Source organism: Phocoena phocoena, chromosome X (genome assembly GCF_963924675.1).
Source record: "Phocoena phocoena chromosome X, mPhoPho1.1, whole genome shotgun sequence".
NCBI classification, from domain to species: domain Eukaryota; kingdom Metazoa; phylum Chordata; class Mammalia; order Artiodactyla; family Phocoenidae; genus Phocoena; species Phocoena phocoena.
The window spans coordinates 70991564-71013329 of NC_089240.1; the positions used below are offsets into that span (position 1 = coordinate 70991564).

Below are 21766 nucleotides of genomic sequence, written 5' to 3' on the forward strand. Positions count from 1 at the left end.
AAGACCTGTATGCACAAAACTGTAAGATACTGATAAAAGAAATCAAAGATGACACAAACAGATTGAGAGATATACCATGTTCATGGTTGGAAGAGCCAATATTGTGAAAATGACTACACTACCCAAAGCAATCTACAGATTCAATGCAATCCCTATCAAATTACGAACAGCATTTTTCACAGAATTAGAACAAAGATATTTACAATTTGTATGGAAACACAAAAGACCCCGAATAGCCAAAGCAATCTTGAGAAAGGAAACTGAGCTGGAGACATCAGGCTCCCTGACTTCAGACTATACTATAAAGCTACAGTAATCAAGACAGTATGGTACTGGCACAAAAAGGGAAATATAGATCAATGGAAAAGGACAGAAAGCCCAGAGATAAACCCATGCACCTAACCTACAGTAACCTAATCTATGACAAAGGGTGCAAGAATATACAATGGAGAAAAGACAGCCCCTTTAATAAGTGGTGCTGGGAAAACTGGACAGCTACATGTAAAAGAATGAAATTAGAATACCCCCTAACAACATACATAAAAATAAGCTCAAAATGGATTAAAGACCTAAACGTAAGACCAGACACTATCATACTCTTAGAGGAAACACAGCAGAACACTCTTTGACATAAATTGCAGGAAGATCTTTTTTTAACCCACCTTCTAGAGTAATAAGAATAAAAACAAAAATAAACAAATGGGACCTAAATAAACTTAAAAGCTTTTGTGCAGTAAGTGAAACCATAAACAAGATGAAAAGATAATCCTCAGAATGGGGGAAAATATTTACCAATGAAGCAACTGACAAGGATTAATCTCCAAAATATACAAACAGCTCATGCAACTCAATATCAAAAAAACAATCCAATCAAAAAATGGGTGGAAGACCTAAATAGACATTTCTCCAAAGAAGACATACAGATGGCCAACAAACACATGAAAAAACACTCAACATCACTAATTATTAGAGAAATGTATGTCAAATCTACAATGAGGTATCACCTCACACTGGTCAGAATGGCCATCATCAAAAATCTACAAACAATAAATACTGGAAAGCGTATGGAGAAAAGGGAACCCTCTTGCACTGCTGGTGGGAATGTAAATTGATACAGTCACCATGGAGAACAGTATGGAGGTTCCTTAAAACACTAAAAATAGAATTACCATATGACCCAGCAATCCCACTACTGGGCATATACCCACAGAAAACCATATTTCAAAAAGATACATGCTTCCCTGGTGGCGCAGTAGTTGAGAGTCTGCTTGCCAATGCAAGGGACACGGGTTCGTGCCCCAGTCCCTGAAGGTCCCAAATGCCGCCGAGCGGCTGGGCCCGTGAGCCATGGCCACTGAGCCTGAGCATCCAGAGCCTGGGCTCCGCAACGGGAGAGGCCACAGCAGTGAGAGGCCTGTGTATCACAAAAAAAAAAAAAAAAAAAAAGATACACACACCCCAATTGTTCACTGCAGCACCATTTAAAATAGCCAGGACATGGAAGCAGCCTATATGTCTATCAACAGAGGAATGGGTAAATATGATATGGTATATGTATACAATGGAGTATTACTCAGCCATTCAAAGGACCAAAATTGGGTCATTTGTAAAGAAGTGGATGGACGTAGAGACTGTCATACAGAGTGAAGTAAGTCAGAAAGAGAAAGACAAAAATTGTATATTAACACATATATGTGGAATCTAGAAAAATGGTATAGATGATATTACTTGCAAAGCAGAAATAGAGACACAGACGTAGAGAACAAGAGTATGCATACCAAGGAGGAAAGGGTGGGGGTGGGATGAACTGGGAGATTGGGATTGACATATATACACTACTATGTATAAAACAGATAACTAATGAGAACCTACTGTATACCACAGGGAACTCTACTTGGTGCTCTGTTGTGACCTAAATGGGAAGGAAATCCAAAAAAGAGGGGATATATTATGTATACATATGGCTGATTCACTTTGCTGTACAGCAGCAACTGACACAGCAGCCTAAAGAAGCTATATTCCAAAAAAAAAAAAAAAAAAGGATGTAGGATGGGGCTCAGGCATAGGCATATGTATTTTTTAAAATGTTCCCAGATGATTCTAATAAATTGTCAGAATTGGGGAACACTAGGTGCTTCTAAGATATATAGTTAGATTGATAGATAGATGTGCACACAAATATATATACACACACATACACAAATGGCTACTTATTACAGAAGTGCTGTTGTATTTGTATGCCACTAGCTCTTTTGTAGTGCCAAATTATCTGGTATCCTCCTGTTCCATCACTTCCAATATTGGCCTTTCTTATTTCATCTTCTCCCTACCCCATTCTTGTCTATTGCCTAAAAATTCTCAGCTTTCCCGAGGTTATATTTATTGATGCTTACTATTAAAATATTCTTTTTTTTTCTCATCTGCAATCCTCCTTCCTCCCTCTACCTTCCTTACTTCTGGTTCTGCACCATTCTGAAAGCTTAAGAGTGTCAGCAATCTAGCTCAAAATAAGGTAGTAATGTACTTAACAGTGATCCATTTGTTTTTCCTGAGTGAATCATCTTCCAAAAAATTCTTCCCATTCTGGTACAATAAAGTTGTGATATATCACCTTCTCTTCTCATAATACACTCTTTTCTCTATATTCACTCACTCAAAAAATCAACAACATTCATGAAGCACATGCTATGTATCAGGCACTATACTACACACTGGGGATACAGAGATAAAATGTGGACTTGAGGAGAGCAAATGTTGTCAGAAATATCATGTCCCTTAATAAAACAAAAAGGTATACAATATGTTATGGGATGAAACATGTCCCCTCAAATGCATATGCTGAAGTCCTAACCCACAGTACCTCAGAATGTGACTGTATTTGGAGATAAGGCCTTTAAAGAGGTAATTAAGGTAAAATTAGGTCAATAGGGTGGGCCCTAATCCAATATGACTGGTGTTCTTATAAGAAGAAGAGATTAGGCACAGACACACACACAGGAAAAAGCACGTGAAGGCATAGGGAGAAGACAACCATCTACAAGCAAAGCAGAGAAGCCTCAGAAGAAACAAACCCTGCCAACACCTTGATCTCGAACTTATAGCCTCTAGAATTGTGAGAAAACAAATTTGTTATTTAAGTCACCTAGTATGTGGTACTTAGTTATGACAGCCCTAGAAAACTTATACTCAGTATACCTAATCATAGTTATCTGTGTAAAAAAAGTTGGTACTATAAAATTAAGATTTAATGACTTTGAAATAGGGATTACTATTCTTTCCAACATCAAATGACAAATTTGAGGAAAGGATCATTATGAGTTAGATGTTCTTTTTTTGATCTTCATAGTAATTGTTGATAAACAGAAAAACTACGAAGGCTTAACCACAACCAAAATAATGTGCTCTGACCTCTAAAATCTGCAATCATCTTTTTCAATTCAGGGAGCCAACAATGCTATAACACTGGAGAAACATACTGTGATGACAATCTATTAGGAAGCCATACTATATAACTCTATTACAACAGTTTCATAGGACTGTGGAACTCAGCATAGATACCCACAGAAAACACACAAAACAAAAGAAGAGGGATTTTTAAAGCCTAAATTTTTGGTTTTTATGTAATAATGCAACATCCACCTACCTGTTCAAACATTTGCTTTATTTGTGGATAGACAGGCCAGTTTGATCACTCTGAAATTCCAAGAAGCGTTAAAACTACAGATTTGTTAGAAGATACATGCAGAGTTCTGGAAAAGCATCTTGACATACTGTTTTCATGCAGTGAATAATCCAGGGTCATTGAAAACCAAGCCAAGTGTCAGCATACTTTGAAAGAAGGCTAACAGTAATAATAATTTACATGTCAAAACGCCACTAGAGTGAACTAAACACATCAAATGATGTACACACTGGAAAGTAATTGCAGGATACTTAGGTTTGCAAAATTGTATCAATTTGTAGTGATGTCGAAAAACAAAAAAGGGTGACAAACTAGTTCCCACTGGGGTTGGTTTATTCTATTCAGTACTTACTAGAGTCAGCTCTTTAGTTCCCTCACATATAAAATGGGAATAAAACCTACCCAATCCATTTCAGATCTTGGTTATAAGAGTCAACTGAGAATTCTGAAACACCACAAAACACCTATAAAAATTAAAGCTATTAAACTTATTTGTACTATTAACCTTTGCATCCCTTGTGGTGCAGCATACAACTCCACTTTATAGTGGCTGCCCACCAACATTTAATTGAACAATAATTGTTTTGCAAATCTGTAGTAGAAGGGTTCCAATTATTATTAATTTTTTAAGAATTATTTATTTATTTATTTATTTATTTTTGGTTGCATTGGGTCTTCATTGCGGCATGTGGGCTTTCTCTAGTTGTGGTGAGCGGGGGCAACTCTTTGTTGTGGTGCGCATGCTTTTCATTGTGGTGGCTTCTCTTGTTGAGGAGCATGGGCTTTAGGTGCGTGGGCTTCAGTAGTTGTGGCACGCGGGCTCAGCAGTTGTGGCTCACAGGCTCTAGAGTGCAGACTCAATAGTTGTGGCACACAGGCTTAGATGCTCCGTGGCATGTGGGATCTTCCCGGACCAGGGATCGAACCCGTGTCCCCTGCATTGGCAGGCGTATTCTTAACCACTGTGCCACCAGGGAAGTCCCCCAATTACTTTCTAAACAGGGTAAGTGAATAAAAACCAGAAGCAAGCATCAACTTTGAAAGGGAAGAAAAATACTGAAGCAGAGAAAGGCTAAATGTCCATCAAAATGGAAAGACAAATAGTGGAACGAAAAACACCATATAAGGAGCAGACCCTCCAACTTAAAATACTCCCTACTTATGGCTACAAAAAGTTTAAGTAAAACACCCTTGTGAGACTATTTTTTAAAAGATTCTTATGAGAGATACACATCAAGAATGGTTTCTAAAATTCAAAACTGATGGCTTAAAAATGTCAGGAAATCAGTTTTATTTTTTGAATATATATTTTCAGTTAAAAGTTACATTTACATTTCTGGATAATAAAAATATAAATCAAATTAGAGACTAAAATATTGCTGACCTTGTGCTAATAAAATATACAAAATCTTCTTTTAAAATTTCTAAAACACTGGTAGCATTAAAAATATGTATTTTATTTCAGGGAATGATAACCATTCCATACAAACTTTAAAAGTAAATATACGGGAGACCTTCAAGATGGTGGAGGAGTAAGACATGGAAATCACCTTCCTCCCCACAAATACATCAGAAATACATCTACATGTGGAACAACTCCTACAGAACACCTACTGAATGCTGGCAGGAGACCGCAGATTTCCCAAAAGGCAAGAAACTCCCCACATACCTGGGAAGGGCAAAAGAAAAAACAGAGACAAAAGAATAGGGACAGGACCTGCACCTCTGGGAGGGAGCTGTGAAGGAGGAAAAGTTTCCACACAATAGGAAGCTCCTTCACTGGCAGAGACAGGGTGTGATGGGGGGGAAGCTTCAGAGCCATGGCGGAGAGTGCAGCAACAGGGGTGCAGAGGGCAAAGCAGAGAGATTCCTGTACAGAGGATCAGTGCCGACCAGTACTCACCAGCCTGAGAGGCTTCTCTGCTCACCTGCCTGGACGGGTGGGGGCTGGAAGCTGAGGCTCCAGCTTCCGAGGTCAGATCCCAGGGAGATGACTGTGGTTGGCTGCGTGAACACACCCTGAAGTGGCTAGTGTGCCACAGCTCACCAGGAGGGAGACCGGGAAAAAGTCTGGAACTGCCTAAGAGGCAAGAGACCATTGTTTCGGGGTGCAAGAGAAGAGGGGATTCAGAGTACCACCTAAATGATCTCCAGAGATGGGCGTAAGCCACGGCTATCACTGCAGACACCAGAGACAGGCATAACACACTAAGGCTGCTGCTGCAGCCACCAAGAAGCCTGTGTGCAAGCACAGGTCACTATCCACACTTCACCTCCCAGAAGCATGTGCAGCCCGTCACTACCAGGATCCCATAAGCCAGGAACAACTTCCCTGGGAGAACACACAGCACATCTCAGGCTGTTGCAACGTTACTCCAGCCTCTGCCTCCGCAGGCTCACCCTGCATTCCACACCCCGCCTTTCCCCCGACCTGTGTGAGCCAGAGCCCCTAATCACCTGGTACTTTAACCCCATCCTGTCTGAGAGAAGAATAGATGCCCTCAGTGGACCTACATACAGAGGCAGGGCCAAATCCAAAGCTGAACCCCAGGAGCTGTGTGAACAAAGAAGAGAAAGGGAAATTTCTCCCAGCAGCCTCAGGAGCAGCAGATTAAATCTCCACAATCAACTTGATGTACCCTGCATCTCTGGGATACCTGAATAGACAACAAATCATCCTAAAATTGAGGCAGTGGACTTTCGGAGCAACTGTAGACTTGGGGTTTGCTTTCTGCATCTAATTTGTTTCTGGTTTTATGTTTATCTTAGTTTAGTATTTAGAGTTTATTATCATTGGTAGATTTGGTTATTGATTTGGTTGCTCTCTTCCTTTTAAAATGTTTTCATATATAGCTATTTTTTTTCCTTTTTCCCTTTTTGTGATGGTGTATGTGTATGCTTCTTTGTGTGATTTTCTCTGTATACCTTTGCTTTAACCATTTGTCCAAGGGTTCTGTCTGTCCATTTTTTTATTATGTTTTACATTTCTTTTAATTTTAATAATTATTTAAAATTTTTATTTTAATAACTTTATCATATTGTATTATATTGTATGTTTTTCTTTCTTTCTTTCTTTTTTCTCCATTTTCTTCTGAGCCGTGTGGCTGACAGGGTCTTGGTGCTCCAGCCAGGTGTCAGGCCTGTGAGTCTGAGGTGGAGAGCCAATTGCAGGACATTGGTCCACCAGAAACCTCCCAGGTCTATGTAATATCAAATGGTGAAAGCTCTCCCAGAGATCTCCATCTCAATGCTAAGACCCAGTTCTACTCAATGACCAGCAAGCTACAGTGCTGGACAAGCTATGCAAAACAACTAGCAAGACAGGAACAAACCCACACCCATTAGCAGAGAGGCTGCCTAAAATCAAAATAAGGTTACAGACACCCCAAAAATAAACCACCGGACATGGTCCTTCCCACAAGAAAGACAAGATCCAGCCGCATGCAGCATAACACAGGCACCAGTCCCCTCCACCAGGGAGCCTACACAACCCACTGAACCAACCTTAGCCACTAGGAGCAGACACCAAAAACAAAGGGACCTACGAACATGCAGTCTGCGAAAAAGAGACCCCAAACACAGTAAGGTAAGCAAAATGAGAAGACACTGAAATACACAGCAGATGAAGGAGCAAGGTAAAAACCCACCAGACCAAACAAATGAAGAGGAAATAGTCTATCTGGAAAAAAAACAGAGTAATGATAGAAAAGATGATCCAAAATCTTAGAAATAGAATGGAGAAGCTACAAGAAACGTTTAGAAAGAACTGAGAAGAACTAAAGAGCAAACAAACAATGATGAGCAACACAATAAATGAAATTTAAAATTCTCTAGAAGAAATTGACAGCAGAGTAACTGAGGCAGAAGAACGGATAAGTGACTTGGAAGATAAAACAGTGGAAATAACTACTGCAGAGCAAACAAAGGAAAAAAATAATAAAAATAATTGAGGACAGTCTCAGAGACCTCTGGGACAACATTAAATGCACCAACATTCTAATTATCGGGGTCCCAGAAGAAGAAGAGAAAAAGAAAGATACTGAGAAATTATTTGAAGAGATTATAGTTGAAAACTTCCTTAAAATGGGAAAGGAAATAGTCAGTCAAGTCCAGGAAGTGCAGAGAGTCCCATACAGGATAAATCTAAGGAGAAACAAGCCAACACACATATTAAACAAAGTATCAAAAATTAAATACAAAGAAAACATATTAAAAGCAGCAAAAGAAAAACAAAAAGTAACATACAAGGGAATCCCCATAAGGTTAGCAACTGAACTTTCAGCAGGAACTCTTCAAGGCAGAAGGGAAAGTCAGGACATATTTAAAGTGATGAAAGGGAAAAACATAAACCAAGATTACCCAGCAAGGTTCTCATTAAGATTCGAAGGAAAAATTAAAACTTTGACAAACAAGCAAAAGCTAAGAGAATTCAGCAGCACCAAACCAGCTTTACAGCAAATGCTAAAGGAACTTCTCTAGGCAGGAAACATAACAGAAGGAAAAGACCGACAATAACAAACCAAAACAATTAAGAAAATGGTAATAGGAACATACATATTGGTAACTACCTTAAACGTAAATGGATTAAATGCTCCAACCAAAAGACATAAACTGGACAAGTGGATAAAAAACAAGACCTGTATGTATGCTGTCTACAAGAGACCCACTTTAGATCTAGGGACACATACAGACTAAAAGTGAAGAGATGGAAAAAGTTACTCCATGCAGATGGAAATCAAAAGAAAGCTAGTGTAGCAATTCTCATGTCAGAAAAACTGGACTTTAAAATAAAGACTATTACAAGAGACAAAGAAGGACACTACCTAATGATCAAGGGATCAATCCAAGAAGAAGATATAACGATTGTAAATATTTATGCACCCAACATACGAGCACCTCAATACATAAGAAAAATGCTAAGAGCCTTAAAAGGGGAAAGTGACAATAACACAAGCATAGAAGGGGACTTTAACACCCCACTTTCACCAATGGACAGATCATCCAAAATGAAAAAAATAAGGAAACACAAGTTTTGAATTATACATTATACAAGATGGACTTAATTGATATATATATATATATATATATATATATATATATATATATATAAGACATTTTATCCAAAAACAAGAGAATACACTTTCTTCTCAAGTACTCATGGAACATTCTCCAAGATAGATCATATCTTGGGTCACAAATAAAGCCTTGGTAAATTAAAGAAAATTGAATTTGTATCAAGTATTTTTTCCTACCATAACACTATGAGACTAGGATCAATTGCACGAAAAAAACTGTAAAAAATACAAACACATGGAAGCCAAACAATGCACTACTAAATAACCAAGAGATCACTGAAGAAATCAAAGAGGAAAAAAAAATACCTAGAAACAATTGACAATGAAAACAGGATGACCCAAAACCTATGGGATTCACCAAAAGCAGTTCTAAGAGGGAAGTTTACAGCAATACAATCCTACCTCAAGAAACAAGAAACATTTCAAATAAACAACCAAACATTACACCTAAAGCAACTAGAGAAAGGAGAAAAAAAAACCCCAAAGTTAGCAGAAGGAAAGAAATCATAAAGATCACATCAGAAATAAGTGAAAAAGAAATGAAGGAAACAATAGCAAAGATTAATAAAACTAAATGCTGGTTCTTTGAGAAGATAAACAAAATTGATAAACCATTATCCAGACTCATCAAGAAAAAAAGGGAGAAGACTCAAATCAATACAATTAGAAATAAAAAACGAGAAGTAACAACTGCCATGGCACAAATACAAAGGAGCATGAGAGATTACTACAAGCAACTCTATGCAAATAAAATGGACAACCTGGAAGAAATGGACAAATTTTTAAAAAGCACAACCTTCTGAGACTGAACCAGGAAGAAATAGAAAATATGAACAGACCAATCACAAGCACTGAAATTGAGACTGTGATTAAAAACCTTCCAAGAAACAAAATCCCAGGACCAGATGGCTTCACAAGCAAATTCTATCAAACATTTAGAGAACAGCTAAAACCTATCCTTCTCAAAATCTTCCAAAATATACCAGAGGGAGGAACACTCCCAAACTCATTCTAGGAGGCCACCATCACCCTGATAACAAAACCAGAAAAAGATGTCACAAAGAAAGAAAACTAAAGGCCAATAATACTGATGAACATAGATGCAAAAATCCTCAGCAAAATACTAGCAAACAGAATTCCCAGCACATTAAGAGGATCATACACCATGATCAAGTGGGGTGTATCCCAGGAATGCAAGGATTCTACAACATATTCAAATCAATCAATGTGATACAACATATTAACTAATTCAAGGAGAAAAACCATATGACCATCTCAATAGATGGAAAAAAAGCTTTGGACAAAATTCAACACCCGTTTATGATAAGAACCCCACAGAAAGTAGGCATAGAGGGAACTTACCTCAACATAATAAAGGCCATATATGACAAACCCACAGCCAACATCATTCTCAATGGTCAAAAACTGAAACCGTTTCTGCTAAGATCAGGAAAAAGACAAGGTTGTCCACTCTCACCACTATTAATTAACATAGTTTTGGAAGTTTTAGCCACAGTGATCAGACAAGAAAAAGAAATAAAAGGAATCCAAATCGGAAAAGCAGAAGAAAAACTGTCACTGTTTGAAGATGACATGATACTATACATAGAGAGTCCTAAAGGTGCTCCAGAAACCTACTAGGCCTAATCAATGAATTTGGTAAAGTAGCAGGATACAAAATTAATGCACAGAAATCTCTTGCATTCCTACACATTCATGATGAAAAACCTGAAAGAGAAATTAAGGAAACACTCCCATTTACCATTGCAACAAAAAGAATAAAATAGCTAGGAATAAACCTACGTAAGGAGACAAGAGACCTCTATTTAGAAAACTATAGGATAATGATAAAACAACTTAAAGATGACACAAACAGATGGAGAGATATACCACGTTCTTGGATTAGGAGAATCAATATTGTGGAAATGATTGTACTACCCAAAGCAATCTACAGATTCAATGTAATCCCTATCAAACTACCAATGGCATTTTTCACAGAAGTAGAACAAAAAATTCCATAATTTGGGGCTTCCCTGGTGGCGCAGTGGTTGAGAGTCCACCTGCCGATGCAGGCGACAGGGGTTCGTGCCCCGGTCCGGTAGGATCCCACATGCCGCGGAGCGGCTGGGCCCGTGAGCCATGGCCGCTGGGCCTGCGTGTCTGGAGCCTGTGCTCTGCAAGGGGAGAGGCCGCAGCAGTGAGAGGTCTGCATACCGCAAAAAAAATAAAAAAAATAAAAATTCCACAATTTGTATGCAAACACAAAAAACCCAAAATAGCAAAAGCAATCTTGAGAAAGAAAAACGGAGCTGGAGGAATCAGGCTCCCAGACTTTAGACTATATTGCAAAGCTACAGTAATCAAGACAGTATGGTACTGGCACAAAAACAGAAATATAGATCAATGGAACAGGATAGAAAGCCCAGAGATAAACCCAGTCACATATGGTAACCTTATTTTTGAAAAAGGGGGCAAGAATATCCAATGAAGAATAGACAGCCTCTTCAATAAGTGGTGCTGGGAAAACTGGACAGTTGTATATAAAAGAATGAAATTAGAACACTCCCTACCACCATACACAAAAATAAACTCAAAATGTATTAAAGACCTAAATGTAAGACCAGACACTATAAAACTCTTAGAGGAAAACATAGGCAGAACACTCTCTGACATAAATCACAGCAAGATCCTTTTCAACCCAACTCCTAGAGAAATGGAAATAAAAACAAAAGTAAACAAATGGTACTTAATGAAACTTAAAAGCTTTTGCACAGTAAAGGAAAACATAAACAAGACAAAAAGTCAACCCTCAGAATGGGAGAAAATATTGGCAAATGAAGCAACAGACAAATTAGTAATCTCAAAAATTTACAAGCAGCACATGTAGCTCAATATCAAGAAAACAAACAACCCAATCCAAAAATTGATTGAAGACCTAAATAGACATTTCTCCAAAGAACATATACAGATTATCAACAAACACATGAACGGATGCTCAACATCACTAGTCAGTAGAGAAATGCAAATCAAAACTACAATGAGGTATCACCTCACACCAGTCAAATGTCCATCATCAAAAGCTCTACAAATAATAAATGCTGGAGAGGATGTGGAGAAAAGGGAACCATCTTGCACTGTTGATGGGAATGTAAATTGATACAGCCACTATGGAGAACAGTATGGAAGTTCCTTAAAAATCTAAAAATAGAACTACCATACGACCCAGCAATCCCACTACTGGGCATATACCCTGAGAAAATCATAATTCAAAAAATGTCATGTATCACAGTGTTCATTGCAGCTCTATTTACAATAGCCAGGACATGTAAGCAACCTAAGTGTCCATCAACAGATGACTGGATTAAGAAGATGTGGCACATATATACAATAGAATATTACTCAGCCAAAAAGAGAAATGAAATTGAGTTATTTGTAGTGAGGTGGATGGACCTAGAGTCTGTCATGAAGAGTGAAGTCAGAAAGAGAAAAACAAATACCTTATGTTTACACATATATATGGAATCTAAAAAAAAAAAAAAAAAATGGTTCTGAAAAACATAGAGTCCGGACAGGAATAAAGACACAGAGGTAGTGAATGTACTTGAGGACATGGGGAGGTGGAAGGGTAAGCTGAAACGAAGTGAGAGAGTGGCATGGACATATATATATATATATATATATATATATATATATATATATATATACTATCAAATGTAAACAAGATAGGTAGTGGGAAGCAGCTACATAGCACAGGGAGATCAGCTCAGTGCTTTGTGACCACCTAGAAGGCTGGGATAGGGAGGGTGGGAGGAAGATACAAGAGGGAGGAGACATGGGGATATATGTATATGTACAGCTGATTCAGTTTGTTATAAAGCAGAAACTAATACACCATTGTAAAGCAATTATACTTCAATAAAGTTGTTAAAAAAAGATACAGCCACTCTTTGCAACACACATACACACACACACACACACACACACACACACACAAAATTAAATATAAATGGGTCATAAGCTACCAAATATGATACCTATGCTTATTTTGACAATGTAAAAAATTAAATCATTTCAGTTATCTACTAATGAAAAATCATAATGTATTTTTTCTAACCTGGAGAGTGTTTGGAGAATTATGGGACCAAATGGTGAAATATGATATCAGGTATGTTTTATCAGTGACCTATTACTGAATGCTTACCAAATGTGAAGGCTGTCTCCAGCCTTCAGGGAGATGGACAAATTCCTCATAACAAATCTAGACATATTAAAATTGTATTAACTATAATTCAGCTTTGCCAATCATATATTATATATATGGAGTGTGGGAAGCATTTTCTTTAATTTTGCTTGTTTTAATTGAGGAAATCAAATGGCCATGAAAGTCTAAAGTGACAATAATTTCAATGGAGCAGACTGGTTATCTAAAACACTCAATCATAAAGCAGCATCAGGCCAGGATAGGCAATACGTAAACTTCAAATTTAAAGAATACTGTTTCAAAGAATCTATGCATCATACAGCAGTCTCTACAATCGACCATTATGTAAAAAAATAAAAAAAAACAAAGCCACCCACAAAAAAACACACAGCTGCCAGCATCACATTGGAATAGGCAACCACGACAAAAAATAAATAAATAAATAAAACAAATCCTATATATGAAAATATTAAAAAGGGGGAAGATAAATGTATATGGTTGAGAAACACTTAGGATTAGAAACCAAGATGGGGGAGTAAAAGAACGTGCTCTCACTCCATCTTGTGAGAACACCAGAATCACAACTAGCTGCTGGACAATCATCAACACGAAGACACTGGAACTCAGCAAAAAAGATACCCCACATCCAAAGACAAAGGAGAAGCCAGAATGAGATGGTAGGAGGGGTGCAATCACAGTAAAATCAAATCCCATAACTGGTGGGTTGGTGACTCACAGACTGGAGAACACTTATACCACAAAAGTCCACCCACTAGACTGAAGGATCTGAGCCCCATGTCAGGCTTCCCAACCTAGAGGTCCAGCAACAGGAGGAGGAATTCGTAGAGAATCAGACTTTGAAGGCTACTGGGATTTGATTGCAGGACTTCAACAGGACTGGGGGAAACAGAGACTCCACTCTTGGAAGGCACACAGAAAGTAGTGTGTGCATCGGGACCCAGGGGGAGGAGCAGTGACCCCAGGGGACACTGAAACACACCAAACTGCTAGTGTTGGAGGGTCTCCTGCAGAGGTGGGGGATGGCTGTGGCTCACCGTGGGGACAAGGACACTGGCAGCAGAAGCTCTGGGAAATATTCCTTGGTGTGAGTCCTCCCAGAGTCAGCCATTCGCCCCACCAAAGAGCCCAGGGAGGCTCCAGTGTTGGGTTGCCTCAGGCCAAACAACCAACAGGGAGGGAACCCAGACCCACCCATCAGCAGTCAAGTAGATTCAAGGTTTACTGAGCTCTGCCCAGGAAAGCAACAGTCAGCTCTAGCCACCACCAGTCCCTCCCATCAGGAAACTTGCACAAGGCTTTTAGATAGCCTCATCCACCAGAGGGCAGACAGCAGAAACAAGAAGAACTACAAACCTGCAGCCTGTGGAAGAAAAACCACATTCACAGAAAGGTAGACAAGATGAAAAGGCAGAGGGCTAGGTACCAGATGAAGGAACAAGATAAAACTCCAGAAAAACAACTAAATGAAGTGGAGATAGGCAACCTTCCAGAAAATGAATTCAGAATAATGATAGTGAAGATGATCCAGGACCTCGGAAAAACAATGGAGGCAAAGATCGAGAAGATGCAAGAAATGTTTAACAAAGAGCTAGAAGAATTAAAGAACAAACAAACAGAGATGAACAATACAATAACTGAAATGAAAACTACACTAGAAGGAAGCAATAGAAGAATTACTGAGACAGAAGAACAGATAAGTGACCTGGAAGACAGAATGGTGGAATTCACTGCTGTGGAACAGAATAAAGAGAAAAGAATGAAAAGAAATGAAGACAGCCTAAGAGACCCCTGTGACAAAATTAACCACAACAACATTCGCATTATAGTGGTCCCAGAAGGAGAAGAGAGAGAGAAAGGACCCGAGAAAATATTTGAATAGATTATAGTCAAAAACTTCCCTAACATGGGAAAGCAAATAGCCACCGAAGTCCAGGAAATGCAGAGAGTCCCATACAGGAGGAACCCAAGGAGAAACACACCAAGACACATAGTAATTAAATTGGCAAATATTAAAGACAAAGAAAACTTATGGAAAGCAGCAAGGGAAAAACAATAAAACTCATACAAAGTAACTCCCATAATGTTAGCAGCTGATTTCTCAGCACAAACTCTACAAGCCAGAGGGGAGTGGCATGATATACTTAAAGTGATGAAAGGGAAGAACCTACAACCAACATTACTCTACCTGGCAAGGATCTCATTCAGATTCGATGGAGAAATCAAAAGCTTTACACACAAGCAAAAGCTAAGAGAATTCAGCACCACCAAACCAGCTCTACAACAAATGCTAAAGGAACTTCTCTAAGTGGGAAACACAAGAAAAGAAAAGGACCTACAAAAACAAACCCACAACAAACAAGAAAATCGTCATAGGAACATACATATCGATAATTACATTAAACATGAATGGATTAAATGCTCCAACCAAAAGACATAGGCTGGCTTAATGGATAGAAAAACAATAACCATCTATATGCTGTCTACAAGAGACCCACTTCAGACGTAGGGACACATACAGACTAAAAGGGAGGGGATGGAAAAAGATATTCCATGCAAATGGAAATCAAAGGAAAGCTGAGTAGCAATATTCATATAAGATAAAATAGACATTAAAATAAAGAATGTTACAAGAGACAAGGAAGGACACTACATAATGATCAAGTGATCAATTCAAGAAGAGGATGTAACAATTACAAATATATATGCACCCAACATAGGAGCACCTCAATACATAAGGCAACTGCAAACAGCTATAAAAGGGGATATTCACAGTAACACAGTAATAGCAGGGGACTTTAACACCTCCCTTACACCAATGGACAGATCACCCAAAATGAAAATAAATATGGAAACAGAAGCTTTAAATGACACAATAGACGAGATAGATTTAATTGATATCTATAGGACATTCCATCCAAAAACAGCAGGTTACATTTTCTTCTCAAGTGCACACAGAACATTCTCCAGGATAGATCACATCTTGGGTCACAAATCAAGCCTCAGTAAAGTTAAGAAAATTGAAATCATATTAAGCATCTTTTCTGACCACAACGCCATGAGATTAGAAATCAATTACAGAGAAAAAAAACAAACACAAACATATGGAGGTTAAACAATATGTTACTAAATAACCAAGAGATTGCTGAAGAAATCAAAGAGGAAATCAAAAGATACCTAGAGACAAATGACGATGAAAACACGATGATCCCAAACCTATGGGATGCAGCAAAAGCAGTTCTAAGAGGGAAGTTTATCACTATACAAGCCTACCTCAAGAAACAAGAAAAATCTCAAACAATCTAACCTTACACCTAAGAGAACTAGAGAAAGAAGAACAAATAAAACCCAAAGTTAGCAGAAAGAAAGAAATCATAGAGATCAGAGCAGAGATAAATGAAATGGAAACAAAGAAAACAATAGCAAAGATCAATAAACCTAAAAGCTGTTTCTTTGAGAAGATAAACAAAATTGATAAACCATTAGCCAGACTCAACAAGAAAAAGAGGGAGAGGACTCAAATCAATAAAATTTGAAATGAAAAAGGAGAAGTTACAACAGACACCGCAGAAATACAAAGCATCCTAAGAGACTACTATAAGCAACTCTATGCCAATAAAATGGACAACCTGGAAGAAATAGACAAATACTTAGAAAGGTGTAACCTTCCAAGACTGAACCAGGAAGAAATAGAAAGTAGGAACAGACCAATCACAAGTAATGAAACTGAAACTGTGATTAAAAATCTTCCAACAAACAAAGTCCAGGACCAGATGGCTTCACACGTGAATTCTATCAAACATTTAGACAAGAGCTAACACCCATCCTTCTCAAACTCTTCCAAAAAATTGCAAAGTAAGGAACATTCCCATACTCGTTCTATGAGGTCACCATCACGCTGATACCAAAACCAGACAAAGATACTACAAAAAAAGAAAATTACAGACCAATATCACTAATGAATATAGATGCAAAAATCCTCAATAAAATACTAGCAGACAGATTCCAACAACACATTAAAGGATCATATACCATGATCAAGTGGGATTCATCCCAGGGATGCAAGGATTCTTCAATATATGTAAATCAATCAGTGTGATAAACCATATTAACAAATTGAAGAACAAAAACCATATGATCATCTCAATAGATGCAGAAAAAGCTTTTGACAAAATTCAACACGGATTTATGATAAAAACTCTCCAGAAAGTGGCACAGAGGGAACCTAATTCAACATAATAAATGCAATATACAACAAACCCACAGCAAACATCATTCTCAATGGTGAAAAACTGAAATCATTTCCTCTAAGATTAGGAACAAGACAAGGATGTCCACTCTCACCACTATTATTCAACATAGTTTTGGAATTCCTAGCCATGGCAATGAGAGAAGAAAAAGAAATGAAAGGAACACAAATTGGAAAAGAAGAAGTAAAACTGTCACTGTTTGCACATGACATGATACTATGTATAGAGAATCCTAAAGATGCCACCAGAAAACTACTAGAGCTAATCAATTAATTTGGTAAAGTTGCAGGATACAAAATTAATGCACAGAAATTTCTTGCATTCCTATACATTAATGATGAAAAATCTGAAAGAGAAATTAAGGAAACACTCCTATTTACCATAGCAACAAAAATAATAAACTACCTTGGAATAAACCTACCTAGGGAGACAAAAGACCTGTATGCAGAAAACTATAAGACACTGAAGAAAGAAATGAAAGATGATAGCAACAGATGGAGAGATATACCATGTTCTTGGATTGGAAGAATCAATATTTTGAAAATGACTATACTACCCAAAGCAATCTACAGATTCAATGCAATCGCTATCGAATTACCAATGGCATTTTTTATGGAACTAGGACAAAAAAATCTTAAAATTTGTATGGAGACACAGAAGACCCCGAATAGCCAAAACAGTCTTGAGGGAAAAAAACGGAGCTGGAGGAGTCAGACTCCCTGACTTCAGACTATACTACAAAGCTACAGTAATCAAAACAATATGGTACTGGCACAAAAACAGAAACACAGATCAATGGAAAAAGATAGAGAGTCCAGAGATAAACCCACGCACCTATGATCAACTAATCTATGACAAAGGTGCCAAGGATATACAATGGAGAAAAGACCGTCTCTTCAATAAGTGGTGCTGGGAAAACTGGACAGCTACACGTAAAAGAATGAAATTAGAACAATCCCTAACACAATACACAAAAATAAACTCAAAATGGATTAGAGACCTAAATGTAAGACCAGACACTATAAAACTCTTAGAGGAAAACATAGGAAGAACACTCTCTGACATAAATCACAGCAAGATCTTTTCTGATCCACCTCCTACAGTAATGAAAGTAAAAACAAAAATAAACAAATGGGACCTAATAGAACTTCAAAGCTTTTGCACAGAAAAGGAAACAATAAGATGAAAAGAGAACCCTCAGAATGGGAGAAAATATTTGCAAACAAATGAACGGACCAAAGATTAATCTCCAAAATATATAAACAGCTCGATATTAAAAAAACAAAAACCTAATCCAAAACTGGGCAGAAGACCTAAATAGATATTTTTCCAAAGAAGACATACAGATGGCCAAGAAGCACATGAAAAGTTGCTCAACATCACTAATTATTAGAGAAATACAAATCAAAACTACAATAAGGTATCACCTCACACTGGTCAGAATGGTCATCATCAAAATCTACAAACAGTAAATGCTGGAGAGGGTGTGGAGAAAAGGGAACCCTCTTGCACTGTTGGTGGGAATGTAAATTGATACAGCCACTATGGAGCACAGTATGGAGGTTCCTTAAAAAACTAAAAATAGAATTACCATATGATCCAGCAATCCCACTACTGGGCATATACCCAGAGAAAACCATAATTCAAAAAGACACATGCACCCTAATGTTCATTGCAGCACTATTTACAATAGCCAGGTCAAGGAAGCAACCTAAATGCACATCGACAGATGAATGGATAAAGAAGATGTGGTACATATATATAATGGAATATTACACAGCCATAAAAAGGAACGAAATCGGGTGATTTGTTGAGAATTGGATGGATCTAAAGACTGTTATACAGAGTGAAGTAAGTCAGAAAGAGAAAAACAAATATCGTAGATTAACACATATATGTGGAACCTAGAAAAATGGTACAGATGAACCGGTTTGCAGGGCAGAAATTGAGACACAGATGTAGAAAACAAACATATGGACACCAAAGGGGGAAAAGCGGCAGGGTTTGGGTGTGGGTGTGTGATGAATTGGGCGATTGGGATTGACATGTATACACTGATGTGTATAAAATTGATGAGTAATAAGGACCTGCTGTATAAAAGAATAAAGTAAAATTCGAAAATTAAAAAAAAAAATAACCCCAACGCTCACAATGACCCCAACTCTGGCCACACACTAAGCCCTGACACCTGGCACAGGGTGAGGTTTAACCCCAGTGGCAGACAAGCCCTAAATCTTAGTAGTCCCTGGACATTTGCTCAGGCCCTAAATTCTCCCATGAACCCAGTCCTTCATGTGGAAAATTAAACCTCTCTAGCCGTGCTACAGTTCCCAAACTTAGCCCTACTCTCCAAAACTTTCCCTACAAAAAACCCACTGGGTTTTCTAAAGATTCTTACTACTAAAATCTAGAGGCACAAGAAAACAGATGGACTAAACAGATGGGAAAGGCCCCCGAGTGGTAAGCTTGTTGATGCTGGAAGGTCCCTTAGAGAGCATCCCACCTCACCCCCTCATTTTACAGCCAGGCCCACAGAAGTTAATAAGTAACTTGCTCAAGGTCACACAGTGAGTCCACAGCAGAACCAGAATGGGAACCCAGGCCTCCTCTCAATCCAGTGCTCTCTCTGTCCTGCCTCCCTCAGAGAGAGTAGGGAGCATCACTCATCTGGTAAAACAGCTCCCAGAATTTCCTTTGGGAATCCACTTTTCCCCTGTTCTCTACCCAGGATTTTGGTCAAATCCAATCCACGCAGCACCAAGTATTCCCATGGCCCTGTGATCAGTTATGGGCTAGACTCAGGAGCCAGGTGAGGCAAGGCAAAAAAATTAAAAAATAAAATAAAATTTATATGGTTAGTGTTTCTTATCACCCAGATCATCTAATTGACACAAAATGAATATCTGAACTCTCACACAGCAGAAATACATAATGTTTTAAGGACCAATAACTCAGGCCACAAATTAAATCAAATCCTTGGAAGTGATTCTAGGTTCCTTATTCTGCAAAACTTTAGATTCCCCTTTCTAGACACTGAAGTTGACTGCCTAATGTAAATCACATTAACATCGAGCACTACATTTTTACTGTCTTTCCATTAAAACTGTACTTCTTGGCCTATTTTTTAAGATTAATTTTTATTGGAATATAGTTGATTTACAATGCTGTGTTAGTTTCTGCTGTACAGCAAAGTGAATCAGTTATACATATACATACATCGACTACTTTTTAGATTCTTTTCCCATATAGGTCATTACAGAGTATCGAGTAGAGTTCCCTGTGCTATACAGTAGGTTCTTATTAGTTATCTATTTTATATATAGTAGTGTGTATATGTCAATCACAATTCCCAATTTATCCCTCCCCCCTTCCCTTTTGGTAAACATAAGTTTGTTTTCTACATCTGTGACACTGTTTTGTAAATAAGTTCTTTTGTACCATCATTTTTTTAATTAAAGTTAGAAAGGTAAATATTTAGCAATAATCCTATGCATATTTCTATGTGTTTACATTGGCTACACATGTACACATACATACATACACACACACATTTTTTTCCCTCCTGTGTTGTGGGGCATGGTATTTCCCTGTTAATTTATTAATACTGAAATGTACACTTCCCCATTGCCTTTGTATTTCCTTACACTCTATTGTTTATAAACTAACAACATAAATATTACTATGCCTTAGCGCATATGATCTGCAGATAAAGCTCTAGATGATTTTGATAGAAGTTTACATTTAATTACATTCAAAATTAACATAAAAGTTATTATGTAAATTACAAAAGCTAAAATGACAACATTTTACCTCCCATCTTGTTAATCAGAACTGAGATTATTGTTACAACATCAGTATCTGCAGAGAAAGTTGATTTTTACATAGGACATTTCAAAGGAGAGTCTTGGACAAACCCAATTTTAATCTCTGCTGGTTCCTATCTGAGAAAAATTCACTTTAACCGGTTTCAGGGGGAAAATAAAGACATGAAGGATGATTTTATCCACAACTAAATAAGAAAAGAACAGTGCTTGCCTTATTTTCCACTTCTTTGCATCTACACAATACACAACTGACCTAACATGAGGCACACTGGGTCATTAAGCCTTGATTCTGCTACTTGTCAGTTTTATGGCCTAGTATAAATCATAATAACCTCTACAGGTCTCAGTAGATTTATCTATACAATTAAGGTATTATAGAATACTATCTCTGAGGCTCCTTCCAGGTTTAAACAAAATCTACAATTCTATGAAAATATCTATAGAAATGATAATCAAAATAACAATATCGATGGGGATGTCTACTTTAGTCAGGCCCTCCCTAAAATCTTAAGAACTCTCTTCTGTATAACTAGATCTTGTAAAATGAGAGACTAGGATTACAGACCTTGCATAGAATGACCTAATAGCTAAGCAGTCTTTTAAACTAGTTAGAAATTTCTGAAATAATTTACATGCAATCCTTTTTGAAAGCCAGGAAATAGATTTTAAATGACCTCGGTTTATCCTTTTAGTTAAATGTTTTCTCGTTAGATCTC

At 37.7% G+C, this 21766-nt stretch overlaps 1 protein-coding gene across 3 annotated transcripts in view; it reads right to left on the minus strand.

Moving 5' to 3' along the window:
• RPS6KA6 (ribosomal protein S6 kinase A6) overlaps nt 1-21766 on the minus strand; it is a 169121-nt gene that overhangs the window by 112631 nt on the left and 34724 nt on the right. The window lies entirely within an intron of this gene.